The sequence below is a fragment of the Acanthopagrus latus genome, chromosome 2, assembly GCF_904848185.1.
Source record: "Acanthopagrus latus isolate v.2019 chromosome 2, fAcaLat1.1, whole genome shotgun sequence".
NCBI lineage: Eukaryota > Metazoa > Chordata > Actinopteri > Spariformes > Sparidae > Acanthopagrus > Acanthopagrus latus.
In genome coordinates this window covers 16,857,433-16,881,683 of record NC_051040.1, presented here as the reverse complement: position 1 = coordinate 16,881,683, position 24,251 = coordinate 16,857,433, and the positions used below count along the sequence as shown (strand labels likewise).

Sequence of the window (24,251 nt, the reverse complement as noted above, 5' to 3'; positions counted from 1 at the left end):
GGCCGAGCAGCTGCAGCCAAGCCACACATCACCAAGTGCAATGCAAGGCGTCGGATGCAATGGTGTAAAGCACGCCGTCACTGGCCTCTAGAGCAGTGGAGACGCGTTCTCTGGAGTGATGAATCACGCTTTTCCATCTGGCAATCTGATGGACGAGTCTGGGTTTGGAGGTTGCCAGGAGAACGGTACATTTCAGATTGCATGGTGCCAACTGTGAAATTTGGTGGAGGAGGAATTATGGTATGGGGTTGTTTTTCAGGAGCTGGGCTTGGCCCCTTAGTTCCAGTGAAAGGAACATTGAATGCTTCAGGATACCAAAACATTTTGGACAATTCCATGCTCCCAACCTTGTGGGAACAGTTTGGAGCGGGCCCCTTCCTCTTCCAACATGACTGTGCACCAGTGCACAAAGCAAGGTCCATAAAGACGTGGATGACAGAGTCTGGTGTGGATGAACTTGACTGGCCTGCACAGAGTCCTGACCTGAACCCGATAGAACACCTTTGGGATGAATTAGAGCGGAGACTGAGAGCCAGGCCTTCTCGACCAACATCAGTGTGTGACCTCACCAATGCGCTTTTGGAAGAATGGTCAAAAAATATACATAGACAATACAGTACAGCCAGAGACATTACCCACAATGCAACTCAGCTACTGAGTGACATAACTGGGAATTTATCTGATTACATGCAGCTTCTTCAGGAGCCACAATAGGGCTTTATGGTACTTTTTTCAGGTAAGCAGTAGTGTTTTCAAAGAAATAGGTCCACTACATCTCCATTTAACATACATTTTTAAATTTTTTATATCATACATTTTAAATAGTCAACCCTTTCTCAGACTCTATACATATTTTTTTCTACAATACTATACTTGACTAACCTAAACTATTAGTAGTGTCAGTCCGAGGTTGAAAAAAAAATATGCTCACATGTGCAACCACTGTTAAAATTAAACACAACATACAATTTCATTTTCTTTTTTTGCTTTTTCTGTATTGAATAAATGTAACAATTTTGGTGGGCATTTTTTCATGTTCTTTCTTTAATTCCATAGTATTTTCTAGTAAGGCTCTGCAAATAGAAACCTTTCTTCAATAGTAAGTTACATATACAAAGCAAAAGTGCTCCTAAAACTGAGTATTGTAATCTTTTTTGTCTACAAACTGGAGATGTCTCTGTCCTGCTACACGTGGGTTGACTTTCACATGACATGCAGGACAGAGGAGGCCTCTGAGACCATCTACAATGATTGTGGCATCATGAGCTGAGATTTCCTGCTCGGCGCCCCAACTTAAAATAGAAGTCACCTTATTTCAGTTGTTTTTCGGTTGGCACAAGAAACCAGGAAATTACAGAAAAGTTTCCAGCCCCGATAATACGCTTTGTTTCCCACCACCTCACGGTTCATTTCCCCCCCCGTGTTGTGATGCTACAGAGAGCCAGTGTGCACATTCTGCAGTGTCTAACCGCAGTGACACAAGCTCACATGAGGAGGCTAGGTACCATCAAAGAAAACATCTACAGTGACTCATGACCACAATCTCTTGATCTGACTCTCCATCACATGGGATCGTATAGCTTCTCACGTATTGTACCAGTTACTGTATATGCCTCTAATGAAATAAGACTGTATTTGCCATTACTGCTCTGTGTCATATTTCCACATTTACCATCCACTCCAATGTACCATGTATTTTGAATGCAACAGATGTCAGATAATTGTAGTATGCATTAACACAAAGGGAATGCATTCCCAAAGTGAGACTACGTAACTTTAGAAACAGGAAATAGTGTTTTTTTCCATTTACAAATGGGATCAAAAATACTACGAAATAAATGCCATTAAATGATGCTTATTTCAACACACTAAGCAGTTTTGCTGCTAGCATATGTGGTCTGGTATGATCTGTGGCTTATAACTGCTGATGTAAGCTATTGTTAGAAAAATGACTTTAGATATTACTAGGTCAGTTGCAGCCTTGGTGAGTCAGTTCGCTGACTCTATGTCTCTTCTATACTTGAGCGACTGTCACACTCATTTTTTTTTTTCCGTTTACCATTATCCTGTAAATGTCACTTGCCATTAACATAAGCAAAATAGTCCAGCTTTGAAGTACAAAGTAACTATATTCCTGTCAGTCATATGTTTTTTTCACATATCAGAAAAGGCCTCAGATACTAAGCACATTCTTTCTAGCATCTCGTGTCACAGACGGTGTTGTCATGTGTCTTAAATGTAATCTTGAACTCACAATGGAAAGATTCTTGGTCCAAAGAAATACTGAACTCCATGAATATGTACTGAATGTAGGTGAGTGGGAAGAACAGCTATTTTCATGAGTATTCGCACAAATATGTGGCATTATTTTAAAATATTAAACTCCGCCGATTTAATTACATTCCCAGGTATGTGACTTAGTGGCTAAGTTGCATTGTGGGTAATGTAGGTGCCAGGTTTTGATAAAGAAGAAAAAAATGTATGTAAATGACAAGGGCATATCTGTGGTTCTGCTGTATCGTGTATGTACTTACACCATGATGAGTGCAAGGATAAAGCAGTCGACTGCTTTTCAAAATCTGGAGCCTACCTTACCCACAATGCAGTGTAGCCACTGAGTGACACCACTGGAGGCAAATTTAGCAGATTACATTCAGCTTCCTCTGGAGCCACAAAAGGCTTCAAACCACGTTCTCACATATTGAGCAGTGCTCCACAAGACCTGTAAACACACTTCAGTGTCTAGAATTGGTGGAGGTACCTTTGAATACAGGAGATGCGGCCTTGTATGTTTTTATATTACTGCATATACAGTTTCTCATCATAGTGCATATAGTATAAAAGAAGATCTAAAGCCATGTTGAGAAATACACAAATCATAAAACTGACTAACTCTTGGCAAAAAAACCCAAAAGTGAAAGCTAGTCACTTCACATTTGTTTATGTAAACATGTTGAAATGCCTTTTTTTGTGCCTGGCCTCTAGCAAAGCACCAGTACTAGCTTGTGTAATTTCAAAAGCTCCATCATCTCCTTTAATAAACTGAATGCTGCAGGCCCAGTGAGGCTAAGCCAAAAATACATCTGATGTTAGAGAACAATATTACCATCAGGAATAAATCCACTGAAAATGTTCTTTAGTTTCTTAGCGGCAAATCTCTCGCCTCCACCTGTAACAGATGGGAACAGCACATATTTTGAGCTGTGTGGATTTACCCCTAGGGGTTACTCATGCACGTCATACACGTGTTGTAAAGTCAGTGCAGCAGCGCTGACTCTCACCTGACAGGACAGGCCTGGCTGTCGTAAATACACACCCTACTGGGTTGTACTGGGGGCGTGTGTCAGTGGAGACATCTGGCAGATGGGCAAAGAAGAAGCACACTGACTTGCTTAAAATCCAAACACCTTCATGTGTCACAAGAGGAAATAAACTAGTCGATGTGTTGTTTGTGTACACACGTGTCTCGTGATTCACTAATCCAAGATTCTTCCACTGATGCTATCACCTGTATGAGATGAATGTAGGTGGACGGAGACGGAAAAGCTGACAGGATGGCTTGTATTACAAGGATTACTACTGATTAGAACAATACAATGCAGAGTAACGTGAAGTCATAATGGTCCTGTGTGATCTTGTACAAACTGGGCAGGAACATTGTTTTTCCACAATGGAAACAATGAGCTAATCCAACACCAGACTGTTACACAGCAGTCCACTTATTTGATGTCATTAGTGTTAGAGAGAGGGTGATGTGGTTAAAAAAGTCATGCAGTACGGGAACCCATCACCTATTGCTGGTCTCAGTTGACATGTTAAGCTCAGTGCAAAATTAGGCCTACACAAGCATTGTTTGTAAGATTCGTAGCTCAGAAACCAACTGTCTGCAACACTTACCACATCATGTCCGGTTCTGTTGCGCTCAGTTAAGATTAATCATTAAATTCAATTATAACGTGAAGCATGACTGAGCTGATGATGGTGCACTCAGTCACCGGTGTGGAGTACAACTGTGCTTAAGCTCTGGTTAGGTTTAGGCACAAAAAACACTGTCTATAACCCCACCACCATGCCCTCCACCTACCGATGTTAAAGTCAGTGATAAAAATGTTTTTTGTACAAATGTCAAAACGGTACAAAGCCTATCCCACATACAAACTTTGACTGCTAACAGAGCAATGGTTAATGGTCTATCTTACAAACTACCCAAAAAATATATGCAACACCTGAATTACGTGTTCCAACACTGCATAAATCCACTCATCATTACATTAGTAATTTTCAGTAAGTACCCCAAAGTGACAAGTTTACATTTAATTAACACCGTCATCCGTAGTAATTATTAAAGAAGCAAAGGAGGAAGTCAGTTGACATTAACGTCAGTGTAGGGACAGGTTCTGTGTGGGTCAGCAGAAACTTCAATACGGGAGACAACACTTTCTTTTTCAAACTGACAACACAACTTTTTCCAAACTTAAACGTGTCACCACTACGAAGACGATCTTCTAACAGCCTTCACAATAATGATGAAGTTTCCCTGAACCTAACCAAGTCGTTTTTTGTGCCTGAACCTAACCACACTGTGTAAGTGTTGTCCCATCATAAAGAGACACAAGATGACATCATTTAAATCTGGCACACAAAGTCCTCACCTCCCTCCTTTTAAAGAGAAAAAAAATCAACTTTAACACTGTTTAGTCCTGTACTCTGACGATATTTTATTACATCACGATCTGTCCAGTCATGCTGATGGTTGCTGTCATACCTCAGATTAAGTTTCCATTAAAACTTTTTTTTTTTTTTACCCCAGTTGTGACATTGAATGTGAACCATTAACACAAAACTGCTGTGTATTAAATTTCCTCCACTGCTCCAAAAGTTCAGCCACGTGCCCCATCAGTCGTCACAGACAGCAAACAGACTTTGGCCTGTCAGTAGCCGCGTTAAGGAAACAACGAGCGCTCAGGGAATTTTTTGATCAAGTGGCGGCTTCCTCCTGTGTGTGTTTACATACAAATATAAATAACTCAGTTCTTCAAAAGATGATGGATGTGAATGCATGTTTGTGCGTCGCACTATGTCGAGTCTCATAATCAAATTGCAGAACTGCCGTATTGGAAGAATTGTTAAAGGTTAACTTCCTCTTGGTTCTAGCCATTTTTAGCTCCTGGTCAGGATCACATTGTTTGTGTGTGGGTGTTTGTCTTTCATGTGTGGGAGGATAACACACATACATTTACAGATATATTTTGGGGGAAGGGCTCATTGCTTGTTATAGACATCAGTCTCTTTGCTTTAATTTGTTTTAATATGTTTTTTGTATGTTTATGTGTGTCACTGGATGTGTGCTGATCTAACAATGATCAAACAGGGCTTGTGTCTGCCTTGTCACGGCGAGAAAGCTGATCCTGGAAGCAGAATTTGAGTAACGATTGACTGCGGAACGAATCAGAAAAAAGTTTAATAGCAATAACAGAGGTCAACACATGTCAGGTGTGAATTTACAGTTGTTCTATGAAGCTGAGTATTGGAAAGTTAAGTTAAGAAACCATTTCACGTCAAAAAAAAAGTAAGAGTGTTGACGTATTCAATTTTATACCATTATGTGATTGAGTGTTCTTCTCATGAAACGGCATTGTGGAGTCCAAGGAAAATCTGTCTCGGGGGACAAGTGGAGGATTATGTCATGTTCCTGTAACAGTCTGACACACTGAGGCTAATGATTTGCTTTAAAAAAAGGAGACTGGCCAAAAAAACTGAATCACACACTGCAGGACCGGAAACTGCTGTTGCACTTATCATTGTGTGTGTGTGTGTGTGTGTGGTTGTTTGTGTGTGTGGGGGACTTCTAGCACGTAGCACTTCTGGCTCCTTCCCAGTCCGTGATAACCACAGCTCCCCGAGCAGCAGACAAACTGTGGGAGAGAAGTGATATCAGTCATGGTGACCTGAAACTCAAACACCAAGAAGTAAGATTTAAGATCGTGACATGGATCTATTTTTGGAGCGATATAAGGACATGTAACAGTGACTCTTCAGAAAGAATAAAGAGTACAGTTAACACTAAAGTCTTCTGTCAGAGGGAGGGCCAGCTCAGGACACACGCTTCACAACATTTAGGTCAAGAGTGGATTTGCAACAGGACAATAGTAAAAATTACGTATTATTATTATTATTATTATTATTATTATTATTATTATTTATTCCCGCTAAAAGGCCTTTAAATGGATGTCATTGCTTTAAAGGGGCACTACGTAGTTTTGGGGAATTCAAACTCAGGATTTTGATATTTACAGTATTAATTACGAAATATTTCGTTTCCTCCCTAACTGAATGAACACACTGTTCTCAAAAGGGAAAATACGGTCCCCAGGACACTGTTTGAGGCTAGCATTATATTACAATTCAATACAAATGTAGTGATGAAGGTCGCACGGCAGCGCTCGGCCTTAGGACTAAATATAGAAAGCCGAGTAAGGGCCTTGTATATTTTCTCCTGCTGACACAGTCACACTTTCTCGTTAAGTCTGGGTGCTCATGTGGCATTGAGGTTACATGTGGTCGTGTCTTTTATTGTGTCAGCTGATTCAAATTTTTACCTTACTCTGAGTGTGCATAAGTTAGTGTTTGTGTAAGTTCCTGTATGATTAATTCAGTCACTTGACCAAATGGTAGTGTTTTTCTTTCCCCCACTGATTGAGTGTGTGTGTGTTTACCTCAGAGGGTTTTTATGTGTGCGCTATATGTCTGTTCATGTGAGTGCAAGTATGTGTTTTTATTGCATTGGGTGAGTATGCGCCGTAAATTCTGTCTGACGTCAGAGCACCGGCTCTTATGTGTATGTGTGTGTAGGCTCATGAGTGGGTGAAGTTCTCACATTTATTGTTTTATTCCATCCACACTGAAGTGTTTTATGATGCCAAAAGTCCGACAGATGTCTGACAGTGTCTGAATCACCTCCACTTATAATAATTAGTCTGGAGAGTGGTGTTCAGCATTTACAGCAGGTCTTTTTTAAACCACATATGATCTTATTGAGTCATTCATAACAGAAATCCAATACAAATCTGAATCGCAGCATCATTTCACAGCATTGGTTTTTTAAATAATATTGCCATATGATGCAGTGAATAGGGAAAGTATAGACAACATTTAAAGCAGTGTGAGAATGAGTAGTGCACATTTTTCCGACACCAGCTGATGCCTTAGCTCGGTACTCTTTCTCAGGGTGAATGAGAAAAAAAAAACCAAAACACTGCCACTTTTTTATATGCTTGAGGCAGTGATGGCTGCTGATTATTAACCAGGGTGGGGTAAACACTCTCTCTCTCTCACACACATCACTCCTTTTGTTTTTTACATTTCCTTTAGGGGGAGTATCAAAATGCACCTTTTTGTACTCAAACAAAAATCGTAACTGAAACGTGTGTGGGTGTGTTAAAGGTTAAATGCAAGAAAAATGTAATTATTCATTTTCTACTAACCCCTGTGTGGGTGGAGGCTCGGGTAAAGTGTCATAAACCACTAAACATTTCTGGAGCTGCAAAAAAAGTGTTGCAGCATTCATCTGAGCAACTGTAGTTGATGGACACTCGTTTTAAAGGGTATAGTGGTTTAATTTTATTGATTGTAATTGGTACTTGTACTTTGTACTGTATTGGTATTTGTAATCACATATATGTATATAAAAACAACAATCACCTAATTTTAAATATATTAAATTGAGAAGTTACTGACTGTTAAACGTTCATTTCGACAGCACTTCAGCAGTCACCCATTCACTCAGATGCAAGATGCCAACTGGCTCATCAGGAACAGTATTTTCATTAGCAGTCAGCCATTGGACGGTGTGGACGGTAACTGAAAAAACACATTTTAGACACATTAAAAACACAACTGTAAAGTCTGAGCTCTTCTTGTGCGTAGTGTTCGGTGTCACATTGGAAGTGTACAGTCATATCTGTAGTGAGAAATGAAAGAGAGTGCAGACACAGTGTGAGTTATTTCGCTCTGAATTGTCCGCCTCATATTTGCAACTGCATCTGTTGACGGCACATGTTTCATCGCACGTGTAATGACGCGATGAAGCGCCTGTACGGTAAATCATTACTTTGTGAGAATGACACTTCTTGTTACACTTTTTTTGCATGACTTTTTTTGTGTTTGTTTTTTTTGCCCTGCTTTCACTTCTGATTTATAGTTTTTTTTTTTTTTTTTTTTTTTTTGCCCTGCAGCAAACACACCTCAAAAACATCTGCTTTTCATTTGATCAGTGGACCTTTCTCGGGACGTAACCCCACAAATCTCCTGCTGTTTGAAGAGGAATGTAATATTGAGAAAGCTTGGATATTTCAGTTATTTGTGGCTAATCAATAACTTCTGTTTTTTTTTCTTTCTCCCAAATATTATTTTGACCATGGCAACGGAGTTGATGATATATTGCATTTTTGAACAAAGAAAAAAGAAAGAACCAGTCCAGAGAAAATGCATTACGTGAAAGTGCTCGGTGTCGCTGTCTCCCACATTGATGTGATTAGTGAGGTGCATTTCTAACTAATTTCTAGCTTTTATATAGGGCCAATGGAGACTCCAACATATGTATTGATTTACGTAAAGACACGTGTGAATGTAAGGCGGCCGTTTCTTCAGACTAATACTGTAAAACTGTGACTGTCTCTCTAGGTAAACCCCTAAACAACCCTCCATCATTTCCATCCATCAGTTAAATAAGTGAGAGTTCAACATGTTCATCCATTTCCTGTGCACCATGTGGTTTGACCAGAGCAGCCGCGTGTGACTCTAGTTTTGTCTCAGGGAGTTGAAGGGGTTTTTTTTCTTCCATCGCTGCTATGGGCAGTGTCAACTTGATGCTGTGCTCCTGCCCAGTCGGTGCGGTATGGTATGGTTTTTGCCTTTGTTTTTTTTAATCTATTCATTTGTGTTTACTGTACACTAAGAGCGAGCTTAAAGTGTGATCTGAAAAAAGAAAAAAAAAAAGATGTGACAGGGGTTGTCATGGGAGGGGGTGTTTGAGCCGTGCTGAACGCGAAGAGCTGTTAGACCACAGGACGCCGCATCAAAACATTTGCACTCGGCTCACCGAAAGAAACCATGACATGGTCGCTCTCAGTAGCCAATGGTGAGCACACGAGAGCATGTGTTGGGGGGGCTGTGAAACCACCGCTGGACTGTCGATGAGTGGAAAGGTAAAAACGTTCGTCCGGTCGGTTAAATTAAGGTTGTGTCATGGCAACAGCTGCCTCAGGGTGTGATGTGGGCCACATGAGGTGATGGGCCACTTGTCACTGCATGCTAAATATGAAGCCGCTACTAACAGCTGGCTAATTTAGCTTAACGTGACAATGATGAAAACAACAAATTACAGTACTGCAGGTTTCATGTGCTGAGTCATTTTCTCGCCTGGGACTGGTTGCACAGAAACTAAAACCAAAAAAAAAAGAGTCATCTCTCGTGCGGTGAGAGGCAAATGTCCGAAACCAGGCAGACAGAGAAGAGAGGCAAACCTATCCAAACAGGAGCCGGGCTGAGAAGTTTAGCAGAAATCCAACAGGCAGTCAAGATGATCTAACAGGAAATGAATGGAAATGGGCTGGTATATATACTGGAAGGGCTGATGGGGAAAGCAGGAACAGATGTGCAGGTAGGAGAGGGGAGGTCAGGTGATGGGGAATGGCGGGAAAAAGGAGTTACTGCAGGGCAAGAGGGGAATTCTGACCGCAGCCTTATGCCCCTTGTGGTGGAGACTCGAGTGATAAGATAGCATGAGAGTGTGAGACTAGGAGTGTGGCAGCACTACAGAGGAAAGAGATAACATGGGTTAACCAGTGAGATTCAGCCGTGCGCATAGGATTGTATAGTCACTTTTCACTCCTACCAGTGCAGTTAAACAAGTGTTGGGGGGGCGGAGTCAGACACCATTCAGCCTATCAAGAGACGCTGGACCATCAGAATAATTTTTTTTTTTTATAGCTGCTATTTCAAGGCCGAAATATGAAATAATGCTGACATATCTGATAATGTAGGCTACCACCAAAGACTTGAAACTTGCTCTCATAGTGCAACTATCCTCAAGGAACACTCAGGTGTCAGTTGGTGGCCTTTGCACCGCAATCCTCTGACGTCACTGCAGCACCATGCAGCAGCTGCTGTCAGGGCCAGTGGTGTAGCAATAAGGTGCTTAACAGGAGTTGTGGTTTCTTTGTTCATTTCTTACAGAGAGACAGAGAGAAAAGGGCGTGTGAGCTTGTGTGATTATGTACAGTACGGTACGGTACAGTATGTGCCAAGCTTTTCATTTGATCTGAATAGCATTCTTTCCCCCCCACTGGAACCTTCCTCTACTACGCACCGAGGGGCCTCACTTCCTGTTCTGAAAGCCTTTCCATTTCCTGTCTGTCTGAGGCGGAGCTCGAGTCAGACTCCACTCAAACCAGAAGATTTTCAAGCAATGAAAACAGATCTTGTGCTTTAGAGCCGGCAGACAGTAAGGTTTTACCGTAACAGGTGTTCCTTGCTTTCACCTGCTTAACCAGTCTGTGGCATCTTCTGTATTGGCTGGAAACACATGGCAGTCTCACATCATCAACCGGACGTCTCCTTTCCTGACACGGCACCGTGTGAGCAAAATATTTTAAAAACATGTCAGTGTGTCTAAAAAGCTGCCAAACAGAAGTGGCCATTGACCTTTTTAGTGCAGGCACGTCTTGTTATTAATAGACCGAAAATGTCACGGGGACTGTAAACTCTCAAGAAGGGCCAGCGCACACAAAGGCCTGTCACACAGGCTCAATTGTGCACGTCGAATTTTTAATTCATGTAACATTTTCTTCTCCATGTCAGCTGAGTTCACCCACACCACCCACAACAAACTGTGGGAAGACGCGAACCCGGTCATGTGAACTAAAGCAGAATACACGGAACAAAAACAATCTCACTACATATGGTGAAAAAAATGGCATGGAAAGATAACATGCTGGGTAGAAGAGCAGATCCTAAAAGCAGAAGTACAGAAACTTCTGACATTTTGCCACACACACAAAAAAAATGTTTTCCTATTTGTCTTTGTAGCCGCCTGTCTGCTTATTTCCACCAGGTCCATGCTGACTTTGAAACAACAGGTCTACCGCTGTCATGGCTGAATTCATTGAACCATTTAGTCACGTAATCCATACGTCACCTTGCCCAGAACATATGTAGGTCACCTTTGGTTGTTCAGCACAAACAGTCCTCGCTCTACAAACATGATCACTGGCGCTGCTGCTTCACACACTGTGAAAAAGAACGGAGAGGGCGAAATAATAAGCGCTGCCGGACAGAAGCACACATAAATCACATTTTGCCGTCACCAGCGTACGTCCTGCGGAGACGCGTGTCCGCTTCACATTTTGTGGCCCTCTGTCCTGTTTGTTTCGCTAATGTGCTGCTGCCACCTGCTGCTCATTGTCAGGCAACAGACCGGGAGTCGGCGGTGGAGTCGAGATCACATCTGCTGGTAAGACTGTACAGTTTGTACGATGAGTCACACTTGCTTTATTGCTCATATAGGTCACGTTACGCACACACACACACACACACACTGCACTGACACAAAAGCATTACGAAACAAGAGGACATTTCTGGAATGTTTTTAATCAAAGTTATGCTCTTATTGACTCTGAACACTGAATCAAAAAGTGGAAATTAACAGTAATGGAGTGTAAATGTTTAAACACCACAAGGAGGGAAAAAAAAGCCTTACAGGATATGGAAATACTGTCAGATGTCACTGTATGGTGGTGGGTTTTCCAGTAATGTGCACTTTTGACTGTAGCCCGTGTTTGAGTCGCACATGGAGGTCACTCTGTCTGATCGTGTGTTTGTTTGAGCTCTTATTTTCCACATCTGTCACGAAAAAAACACGTACATTCAAGCCAAGTCAAGTCAGGAGTGCTTTATTTTTCCTCCGGGAAGTTTGTCTTGGATGTAAAGGCTGCCACGGAAAAAAAGGAAAATACAGACATGCAGTACGTGACTGACGCACAGTGCATGGCGCGGACAAGTGGAGACATAAGGAGGTCATGTTCACATACATGCAACGCTGCCGGTACAGACAAGTGCCACGATGGAGCTGTTTTCACACCCTCTTTACGTCCTTATTAGTACAGGAGAGTCACTGAAAGAGTTTCTACGCCTATTCAGGTACATGCAGACTATGAGCTGCATCGCCCCTGCTGCTGAATACAAAATTATACTTGAGTATGTTCTGTTTTATTTATTCAGGGAGGATGCAATAAGAGCAGCGCTAACTTTCACAGGAACACCCTGCTCACATTGACACAGTAACACATTCACACATTTGGAGCTGTTTAGTACAACCGCAGTCCTGATCTGATAGCAGCTGAGCATGGAGGGCCTTGCTCAAGGGTACCTTAGCAGTTGTAATGAGGGAGGGGCAAGCACTGCTTTTCACCTTCCCCACCCAGATTTATCCTGCGGGACTAAAAAAAAGCACCCCCTCCTTTTCACAAGCTCACTTCTCTAACCCCACCACACCACCACTGCAAATAAAGTACTGATCATTGGAATGTTTCAGTAGATAATCTATTCAGTTTTATGTGCATGATATGTCTTGGTTTGGGTTTTTTGGCATTTTTTTTGATATCTTCTTGCTCTTTGCTGTCACCTTCTAGTTCCTGCTCAGCTGTGTTCCCAGTGTTCTGTTTCCCTCTGTGTTCCTGTGCTCCACCTCTGTCCGATTTCTCACATCAGCTGCATTAGCGCTCACCTGTTCCAGGTGTCTCTCCACCTGCACCTCAGCCCTTCATTAGTTTGGCTTGTATTTAAGCCTGTGTTGTTCCTTCACTTTTTGTTGGTACGTCTAGTTTTTGTTCTCCTGTGCTCCTGTGCCTGCTCCCGTTCCCTGGTTCTCTTGTGCTCCCAATGTTCCTGATTTGTTCCCTTTGGTTTTCTGGTTTGCCCCCTTGTGAGACTTTTGAATAAGCTCACCTTTTGTTTTCAACCTTCCCGCCCCCGTGTGTCTTGCGTCTGGGCCCTTTTGTTCAAATTGCGACATGACACTCGCCCTGCGTGTCATGAGCATGCACCCTGAGCTTAAACATCAAACAGATCCGAGACTAACTTTAAAAGACATTTGTTTCGTATTTGCACAACAGGGGCTCTGTTATCACAACCGTATTTCAAACAGCCGCTTCTTGCTGCACATAATGAGGCCAAAGTTTTCTGATATTTTTTCACGGCTCATGTTAAGGCTTATAAATATTAAACACAAATGTCTTGCAGTGACACCCTGAGGGCATCTGGGCCAATGACATGACAACAAGACGGGAAAGGTGATACCTCATTTGTGGCGGTCTAAAAAGTTCTCCAAGCTTTCCAGTGCACGTTAATGACATTCAGTTCTTTGTTCTCGTGTTCAGTGAACCGAAATGTGTGCCCATTACACAACTCATACATGTCATCATGCCCCGCTCTCTTCTCTTCTCTGCTTGAGGACAGCAAGTCTGTGGACAAAGGTATCGTTATTACTCAGGGCCATTTTGGGAAATCAAGCCCTCTTATTTCCTCTGTGACAGAGCTTTGTTCAGCTGCAGAGTATCTGTTCCCACACACACACAGGCACACACACACCCACGCACCATCAAAGACTGTTGCACTGTCATACAGTACAGTATGTTCACACCTTCTGATATGCATCAGTTTACTGTAAATTCTCTCCCCCTTGCGCACACACAAACACACACACAAACACACAGCTCTCAGGTAAAACTGCAGCCTTTCAGTAACCAGGAGACATCCACCGGGACAATAATGGTTAATTTCTCGCCGAAGCCGGCGGGCAGGTACTTCAGAACAGCAGGTGCCAGTCAAGCGAAGAGAAACGATTTTCCGCAAGATTTCTGAATCAGTTTTGCTATTCGTCACAAGCTCATTCGCTCCGATATGATTTCCAGCACCATTAGGAAACAGCTTCCTTCTAATTCAGTCGGCAGAGGTAATCCATGTAAATGAATAGCTGCCAATTGTGCTTTACAGCGCTGCATGATAACTGTTTTGTATAAAAAATTTTAAAAAATAAATAAAAAAAGCTTGAGTTCACACTGAAACAAGGAGGGTTGTTTTTTCCCCCCCTCCTTCTAATCCTCTGGTTTGTCTTGTGAAAAAGGAACATATCAGCCAACAACCTACATTTTTCATACCTACCACCGATGCAGACCTCCTCACTCGACCACACAGGGCCACACACACTGGACCTCATTCCCCAACACATCAGAGACTGTACAGACCTCACAACCTTCCAACTCACTCACCAAAAAACACCTTTTTAAAATCTGTAACTCCTGTCTCTTTTTTTTATGTTTTTAGTGTGTTGTTTTTAAAATGTTTTTTAAAAAATAAACATGCAGTGTCTAGATAAAAAAGCTAGCTGGTTGTGATCTCTGCCGGAAATGTTACACCAAACTCCCTTTAAGAAATATGAGATAATAACAATTCCTCAAGCTAACTGTTGAATAATTAATGTTTACAGAGCGGGAGAAATCTTGGGCTACTTACTCACAATCATTTGGCACATTTATAAATCCCAAAACCTGTCATGAATCAATGAGTGTCCCAAAATCACTGCGAAATTATCTTCAGTGTCCACTACAAGGTCACAGTGAGAAAAGGCAACACACTCAAAAAAAACAATCGAAACACTCGAGACCACCCAGCAAATCATCTATTTCACTTTAGTATTCAACTTGATTCTCAATCTAGATTTCCGATGAATGAAGACTCCTCTTTATTCTTTCCCCGCTGAGATAAGTAGCAAGTTTAGATGTAGGGTTATTTAGGGGGGAAAAAAAAGAAGAGTATATATAGAAAAGCAAATGATTGCCCATACAAACAAACAGACAGAACTGGACTGAGAGCAGCCTGAGAGCTCCATGTTTGGATTTGCAATTAGCTCCACCACATAAAGGTTTTAAAAGGCAAATGTGTTTCCCCACGTTGGGGAGCTGAATCATTGCTACAACACGCACGTCTGTGTTCTGACCTTCTTAGTGAAACTGAAATTGCTCAGGCAGTTTTGCAGGTGTTTATGTGCATGCGTCTCCGTGGGTGTGCACTTTTCAATCTTATATTCTGCCCACTCGCCTGGCCTTGCCAGTGTCTCTCCAAGACTTTGAATGCCGCTGATGTGTGTTTATACGCTGGGGGGCACAGAAAGGTGTCTCAGCTCCACGGTTTTTCTCACAGCACCACCCCGTCCTGAACCAAACACACAAACACACTCATGCAGATCTGAGAATGCATGAATCAGTCGTGAGAGATGCACTTACATAACCTCCTCACCACACATTCACATTTGAACCATTACACAATTTCACAAGTGTCCTCTGTAAACGTCCAGGAGCCCGCTGGAAAAAAAAAAAAATGCCAAGAGATGCTTTTTTCATCAGACAGCCAGGCAACAGCGGAGCGAGTGCGTACATGTAGGTGGGAGAGTGAAAAGGAACGACTGGTGCCAAAGGTTGTGGACCGGTTTGACTAAGCTCACACGTACGACTGCATTGCATGGGTGTCAACTTGATGAATGACCGAGATGCACTGGAGAACCTCTGCGGACTCGGTGGGTGGCTCTAAAATTTACCTTCCACTGTCAAACATTTGCCAGCTGTAATGAATTTCTGCATGGTAAAATATGCAGCATTTTTTTATTGAACGTTACCACAATAGAACGCAGTTATGAAACCTGCAAAAGCTGATCTCTATGCTCTTGTTTTAGATTATACCACGAGCTGCCTGAAGACCATGCCAAGCAGCTTTGGCAGCATAAAAATCTCCCACAGCTTTTGGTCTTTTCATTTATAAATATGAGAGTTTTAAAATGACTGTAATGACCCAATTGAGAAGAGCAGGCCTTGTAAGTCAGAGAGGTGGTTGGAGTAGTCATATCATTTACTCAAAGCAACATCATGTAGTACTTCACTGTTCACCGAGTGCAATGCAACTGTCCCCAGGTTTCTGTGGCATGTTTGTCAGATATGATATAACTTGACGAAACAAAACTCTGCACGTCAATCACGATGTTACGTCTTTGCTCGCGTTGCACCGGACTACAGCTCAGAACAGTAAGAGCACGCCAAGCTAACGTAGCCTGAGCCACAACATGCTGTGAGCCCACTTCCTTTGGTCACTTGCCCTGCTCCAGTTCTGGTGCCCCTTTCCAGAGCTGGACCTAAAAACCACCTTGCAGTGGTTCAAAGCTCCTCTGATAGCGGTGTAAGCACCGACACTAACCGCAGAAACCCACACCCCCATTTGATCGGTCACCTGTCTCTATGACTGCTGTAAGGAGGTCAGAGAGTGAGGAGGGGAGTCGGCGAGCAACACTGAATGTAACGTGAACAAAACACTTACATGAATGACCTCACACGTGTTCAGGTTGATTTTCATCAGCTATGCTTATATGTTTAACAGTATACAACGACTCCCATGATCCTACACTAGCTGTTGGATAAATGTAGCACAAAAGTGAGTACAATATTTACCTCTGAAATGTAGTCGAGTAAAAGTATAAAGTAAAGCTTCCTCAAAATGCCTCAAAGTACACTACCTGAATAAATGTACACCTACTTCGACTGTGATGTAACACTAAAGCATAAACATCGACCCAAATTGAACGTTTGGTTTGAACGAAAATACTGTGAAATGATCATAACTCTCATCATGTGATGTGATGCTCAAAGTACCTCATCTCTCTGATATTCTCAGCGCACACTCCGCAATGAAATGAACACAGTAGCTCTGCCGCTGATCATAGTTATGGCTTCGTTTAACAGACTCTTTGTGTCTGGACGTGTCCAGACCTCAATGAGGTACTTCCCCAACAGAAGAGATCCCAGAAGAATTTGGATTTAGGTAGTAGGGTCAGACCCCCCCACCCCCCCAAACACACACACACACACACACACACACACACACACACTGACACACACATCATGAATAAATAACTTCATCAGGAGAGGCCAGATGCTTCACTGGTTCAGCTGCACAGCAGGAGGCTGGAATATAGGGCAGGGATTGAGTGTTTGGAGCTTGGAGTGGTTCAGCTGGTCAACAAGACACACCTTGACATAAGTAACCTGAATGTCTGTATCTGTATATTACAGACAAAGGAGGTGGTGTACTGTACAACTAAAGCTCATATTATGTTTAAACTTACAAATGGGGGTGAAGGAGCTATTACATAACACTGACAAGCAGTAAATGTTATTCAACTATACGCTTGGATCTTAATTAAGAGAACTGTGAAGTGAATTTTCTTTGCTAAAAGTCACAATGGCACCTCTTCTCAGATATTTTCAGCATGTCCTCATACGTAAATAGCAGAAGTGGTTGTTTGCTAATGGCTCCCAAAACAATATACTGTATGACATCAACATCATTCTTAAAAGGCGCCTGAACTTAAATCGCCACGTTACATAAAGCCAGTACCAGCATCAGGCACATGCACTCGCAGAATTGGAGTTACATTTAGTAACTTGTTGTGAAATGGTTTGGATCAGGTTAAGGCACCAAAACTACCTGGTTGGGTTCAGGGAAAAATCTCTGCTTTGGTTTTGTGTGCGGCATCTTCGGGAAGGAGGTGGCATGTGCGATCTTCCCAGAACAAGAATATATGTGTGTTACCGGCTGTCTTGTGCTTTGAGAAGTTTTTTTCAAAAGTTAGGTAAAGCCACCGTGACCTTTCATGTGTTTCACAGTTCCACCTCGCACTGAAAAAAGAGAAGTGGCGTTGGGATTGTTGTTTTGAGGTGGAGACTGGGTAGAGCTGAGGTCAGACAAGACATCAGCAACCGCTACTGTGACAGACACCTGACCACCAGTCAGACAGAACTTACTGTTAGGAAAAACATGCTACTGAGCTCAAAATGAAAGTTGGTGGATCAGATATTTACTTCTCATCCTGTTGAGGTTTGTTTGTTGTTCATCATCAGAGGGAAGTCGGGGGTTTTCCATTTTTCTTTTATTTTTTGACTTTGACACAATCAAAGCAGAGGTTGTTATTTTTAAGCCAGCTCCTGGTGACCATTACAGTAAAAAGCGTCTTATGACGCATGAGAATAAAACCCACAGCATGGAGAGGACTTGAGCTGGGAGTTCAGAATTTTTTTGCCTGGGCAAGTCCTTACTCAGTAATTTCCAGTTTGTTGGGATGTCAGTCTGTGTAGATGGTGCTTCGGGAAAACTCAGGCTTTGATTCTCAAACTCAAGACTCAAGACAGGCAGCGGCCCCACATCTCCATCCTCTCTCCTCACTGAAATGATGCCAGCATCGGCCCTTGATACCCTTCCTTCTGGGCTTTTACTCATCTATGCTGGCAGGTGGGAGGCCCGAAGGACAAAAGACCATACATGTACTTCCCCTGCTCAGTGAGTGTAACTGGTGGCTCATAATGTACCAGAATCAGCACAAAAACAATGCCATCCTGGCGTAAAAGTTGTTTAAGCTATAGGAAATGTAAAATTGGGAGTCTGTTACTACATATGTGGCCATCAACTCCTGTATAATAACTTTTCTTGCATTTTTTCACCTTTGTTTGGTTCCAACACTTAAATCTTCTTTGGTGCCATTTTGAATCTTACTCAGAATTGTGTGTTGTTTTAATGCATGCAGACTTTGCCTTGTACTTTACTTCCATCTCTGTCAAAGAGATTTGGTTTTCATTTGTGTCCATTGGGGGGGTTTGTCAGCAGGATTTACACAAAAAGTGTTGAACGGATTTCCACAAAACGTGGATGGAGGATGGGTCTCGGAGTAAACCCCATTAACTTTTGATGTGCACTCTGTTGAAGCTAATGGGGTTCCATTTAAGATCAAGACCCACATTTTTGTTCTTTCTGAACCCAGATAGCAAAATTGTTATGGCCCAGATGACACCAGACCCGTCCCCCTCAGCCCACATACCCCCGGAGAGTCACTTGGGCAGTCCACTCCTGTTTGCCAAGCGGTTTGTTAGCCGGATTGGAATCACCTACAATCAACATTCCCACATGGCTTACACTGCTTTACATTATTATGGACATGTGTTGTATTACAACTGTGGGACTCGCACATAGCTGTCAAGCATGAACCATCTTCGACTACAGTTCAGAAATACTTGAGCACTTTTATAAACTGTTGGTTTTAGAATTAACTTTACATAAGGACACCAAACAAAGAAATTAAACTCTTAAATTACACCAGTTAATCAGCGTTTTATCTTCAGGGTACACACGGCAGTAACTCCTTTTAATGAACTGAAAGTTGACACCTCTGCTCAGCAAATATAATTACTTTAGCTCTGATAAGTGGCTTTTGACTGGAAATGGAGCGCATTGAGCTGTAGTTAACAAACAATTAAGCATCAACCTGAGACAGCCATCTGATATCAAATGGATCGAATTCACGTTGAACGTGTCTCCATTTTTCCGGGTTATGAGCGAAAGCAGTTAAAGTGATCCACAGGCTGGGAGCGGAGCTCAAAGGGAGACCACTTACATGGAGATATAAAATGCAGAGCATGCTGTTAACGTTGTCTGCAGCCAGTGAGCCAGCTGCCTGCGATGTTTCACTTAAGATGCTCGCCTGAAATCTGTGGCCCACATGTCATTATCCTCCCTACTCATGCGTATGTGTGCGTGTGCGTCTAGGGAACTGGTCCACTTTCCACCGCTATCTTCTGGTTTATCGGCCAGAATCTCAACGTATGTTTATCTCATCTGAGCTCGTAGCCTGGCGTTTGCAAATCTGAGTGAATCCGACTGCATATACTTTATCTCCATGTGTGCAGGTAGGACACACATCTGAGAGGCTTGCTCCCAGTGTGTTTGTGTGCCTTCTATCCTGAAGTTTGTTCAGGTCTGTGCAAAAGCATCCTCATGTCGGTGACGGTGCATGCGTGGGCTAACGTGTCCATGGGTGTATCTCCATGGAAAGCAGGGTAATCTCTATTTTAGGTGCTCACGTTGACAAAGCAGTAGGCTGCTGGAATAGGATGCTACCAACCAGCTGAGCTGAGCTGGCGTATGTGCGCTCATGGTTGCGGATGTGTGCGGGCGTGAAAGATTGCTTGCATGTTAGGGAAGAGACAGCGATAAAGATTGTATGTGCATCCTAAACTGCATGCATTAAGGGAAATGAAAGCTGGAACAGAGCAAATAACACTGAAAGCAATAGAATAAAAATGGACATCAGATCACGTATCAGATGCTAATGCAGTGAAATAAAAACTGATATAGTGGGGAGAAGAGCAAACTGTGGCGTAAAATACACACTTTCCCCCCATCAATCTACCGAACAATCTACGGAGAAGGATGCAATCACCGCTGCAGATTGTCCCAGCAGTGCGCCTCATAGCTCAAGTGTGAGATTGAGATTTGTATTATTGCAGGACTTTGGTGATACGAGGAAGGAATTGCAGGGGCTTGTATACAGTGTTGTGCAGCACCTTCAAACCATGAAACTATTATCCTAAGAAAGGCAATCGTGTGATCCAATATTGAAAGATAAATCTGATGTCAACACAAATGAACAAAATCGGTGAACTGACCGGAGTTACAAGCATCGCCTGTGCAGCCAAAGTCTGATACAGCTCAATCCCCTGTGCTCCAGCCTCGTCTAAAGCACTTGAACCATATCAGTGAGCCACACCAGCCCACTGGCTGACATGTTCCTTTATTAGATCGTGGGCACTCTAGTTTATGGTGAGTCAATCCAATGCCATCCCGGAGCTGGGAATACTTGCTAGAGGGCCAAATCTGCAGCGGAGGACAGTCCCCATCACTCATATTTCAGCAATGATTGCTAGAAACTAATGTCACAACTGCACCACAGGCTTGGACTCAAAAGTAGTCTTAGACTCCAAAGCATGTTTAAAGAAAAGTAGTATTCACAGCCAAAATTGGCAGGTAAAAAAACCAAAGGCAGAGACAGGTCAGGTAACCATACGGCTACCAAGAAACTCACGCAGGAAAAGGCCGGTATGTTGTCGCAGGGGAACAAGACAAACTCACAACAAGGAGAGGACACACTGAGACTATGTACTCTGGGAGAGTGGAGACAACAAGACACACGTACAAGACATTTGGGCATATCTACATTGTATGACTTTTGATGAAGAAATGCCTCCAGAAAATGAAAGAACACATTTCAGAGAGTAGGTTAACCACCGATTTGTTTCCCAAAAATGATAGACAGGGCTGATAATATCGTGATCAAACGAGGCAGGTCCGACTGCTCCTGCTGCAGCTCGAATAGGAGCCATTCCAGCACGAATTCGAGGAACAAACATGTTGATAAAAACAAGTCTGTTGTTAACCTGCTCTTTGAAGCGTGGTTTTCATATTATCATAGTGTCTGTTAACAAAAAGATTATTTGACAATTTTACTTTTCTTGACTGAAGTTAAAACTGCACATAGGACACACACACAGTATTATGGGTGAGATAAGTGATAATGCAATACATCAAATGGTGGCATATATTTCTTTGGCTCACCGAGACTGACAAGGCATCCCTCTCCCAGAGAGCTTGATCCCACCCACATTCCACCAGACACGTGGTTAGCCCACGTGTTACTGAATACTCAGTTTTGTCCTTGAATGCATGATGATGGCCAGTTTAAAAAAAAAACAAAAAAAAAACCAAAAGAAAAACAAAACTTCTTCATCATTATTTTGCCTCATGTTGATGCCCTGTTGCAGATATTATAATCTTAGAGCCAACAGTGCTTCTCCCTTTTGTACAATGCAGCAACTGCATGATTCAACCCTATTAAATGCTAATGAAAGGGGTCGATTTAACAGCTGAGCCAGCACACTTTGCAAATTAGGCACCGACTAGACTGAAGTTATTTCTGCTGCGTCTTTGGAACAGAAACCAGCGATGGTTTTTCCTCTGTGGAACATTTGTCCAGTCAAAACATCCACATCAGTCCGAAGACACTAATTTGGTGAGGACAATTACATTTAAATGTGAAGCCAAGGCTAATTTTGTGTTGGAGCGAAACTTCAGCTTCATTTAAATAAACTCATGTTCATGGATCAAACTACACTTCTGCTGCCTGTGATCTCTGTATGCCTCTTAAAAGTCGTTCCATCACACGTATCACCTGATCCTGCAGGTTTACACTCCACAACATTTATCAAACCAGTTGTATCCTCTGCAGGTACTCTGCAGGGCTCCAAGTCACAGCAGCTCTACTTTAAATTCCTGTTCTGCTTCCTGAAACACTTTCTTGATCCCCCCCCCCGAACCCCCCACCAAACCTCAGCCTGTCTTCTCTCAAGCCTCCCCTCTTTCCTTCATGTTGGCTCTGTCCTACGCTCCCTCCTCTGGCTCCATGTGGCTTTAAAAAACCCTGGTGCTGGCACGCATGGCTGTGAAGAGATCTGCTGCTCCATACCTCCAGGCCATGGTTATACACATGCCCATGCTCCCGTCACAACTGGGTACCTGGCTTTAATTTCCCTGCACCAGGACGGCCATCACCACAGCCGCTTCCCCAAATCCTGTGGCGGAGTAATCTTCCCGCACAAGCCGCTCCGCTCCATATTCCATCATCCTCCACTGATTTCTCAAGGAAAAAAGCCCTATTTCATTAGCAACAGCTAGATTCCTTTTCCATTTCTCACACATGATCACTGCTGTACGTGGGGTTGGGTGGGGGGCAGGATGGCAATAGTGCCCTCTTGGATGCCCCTCTAGCTAAAGCATGACACGATAAAGTGCCTTCTGAGGTGCCCTTCCAGTTGGGAAAAGATGATGAAATGCCTTCTAGGGTGCAGTTTCAGTGGAGAAAATGTGTTGAATTGGTGCCTCAGCGCATACAGCTGGTGCCCTTTTTCTTTTATTTTACCCCTCAAACATCCTGAGTCCACCACTGTACGCCCCCTTTTCTTCCTGCAACATGACGTCCTTGAAGCTGACGTGCAATTGTTAGTTTTCAAAGTCGGCACCAGATAATCACGAGCTGCAAAGTTGTGAACTGAAACTCGGGCTAATGCATGAAATAATCACTTTCACTAAATGAAAAGCAAAGCATTAACCTTCACATACCTGACAGTAAGACAGCTGGGCCTGCTGTTCACACAATGAATGCTGTCTTATAGCTCAGAGAAAGCCATTTTAGCAGCCTGTTGCCAGGGCAGCCCAGAGGAGCAGGTTTATGGAGACACAACACCTCGCATTGTATTCACTTGAGCAAATAACTGTAGTCGCTGTCACCAGAAAGAATCATAAAAGTTTTATAATAATCTGAACATTTTCACAGTCTGTTTTTCTAGTTGGGAAAAAAACAACCACTTTGAGCTGAAAGAAGATCTCTGCGTTATAGCTGCAACATGCAACATTCAAACAAGACCGGGCAAGAAAACTGATCTGAGCACAGTGTGCAAGGGAACAGTTTGTCAAACCCCTGAAACCTTTCACCTAGAACTTTCTGACCCCGGAGCTTCTTTTCCACCAGCATTTCCCCGTCAGTTAGAAGGTGGGCTATGCCTTCAGGATGCTGGGGAGATGAGTCACAAAATGTTCAGTTCCCCGCAGTGTGGATCGGCCAGCACTCAACGTACAAAATACCGTACATTTCCCAGCAATGCCTGTGGCAGACAACACGCTGGGATGAAGAGCTACGGCAAAGAAAATGCGTCACACTCCATCGCGTCACGTTAGGTTCGTTTTTCAAACAGAAACAGGTGTGCAGATCCTGTCCAGCTGATGAATGACTGTGAGGCCTTCCTCTGTGGAATTTGCAAAGACATGCACGGCTAATTGGTGACTCTGAATTGCCAATGTGTGTGAACGTGAGAACGAACATTTGTGAGTTTTTGTAGCCCCTTTAATCTGGCAGCTAACTGCAAAACACATGAAACAGCCCCTTGCAAACCTCAAAGGACAAGCAGTTGTAGATAATGGACGGATGGACTCATAAAAAGTGAAGTTTTGCCTATATACTTTAAGGCTTATAATATTCAGCAAAGATATCACTGCCGTGATTTGCATACGTCGACTGCGTGGTGTAATCTGATGACAGGCACAGCAGGAACTTAACAAAATGCCAACGCCGCTGATATCCAGCAGGACAGTTTCACGGCTTCTCCTCGCCGGAATTCATCATCTAAATTCATCTGTCATATATAACCAAGTTGGAGCCAACAGATGTGGAGATTAAAAAATTCAGAGTGGAGTGAAAAAGTTTGACAGTC

General features: G+C 42.9%; 1 long non-coding RNA gene across 1 annotated transcript; it reads right to left on the bottom strand.

Annotated features, from left to right (window-relative positions):
* Positions 1 to 5,134: 5,134 nt before the first annotated feature.
* Positions 5,135 to 11,324, bottom strand: LOC119008721. Its single transcript, XR_005071496.1, has 3 exons — positions 11,198 to 11,324; positions 7,738 to 7,860; positions 5,135 to 5,915 (listed from the first exon to the last, which is right to left on the bottom strand). It is a non-coding gene; the product is annotated as an uncharacterized LOC119008721 (long non-coding RNA).
* Positions 11,325 to 24,251: the final 12,927 nt, after the last annotated feature.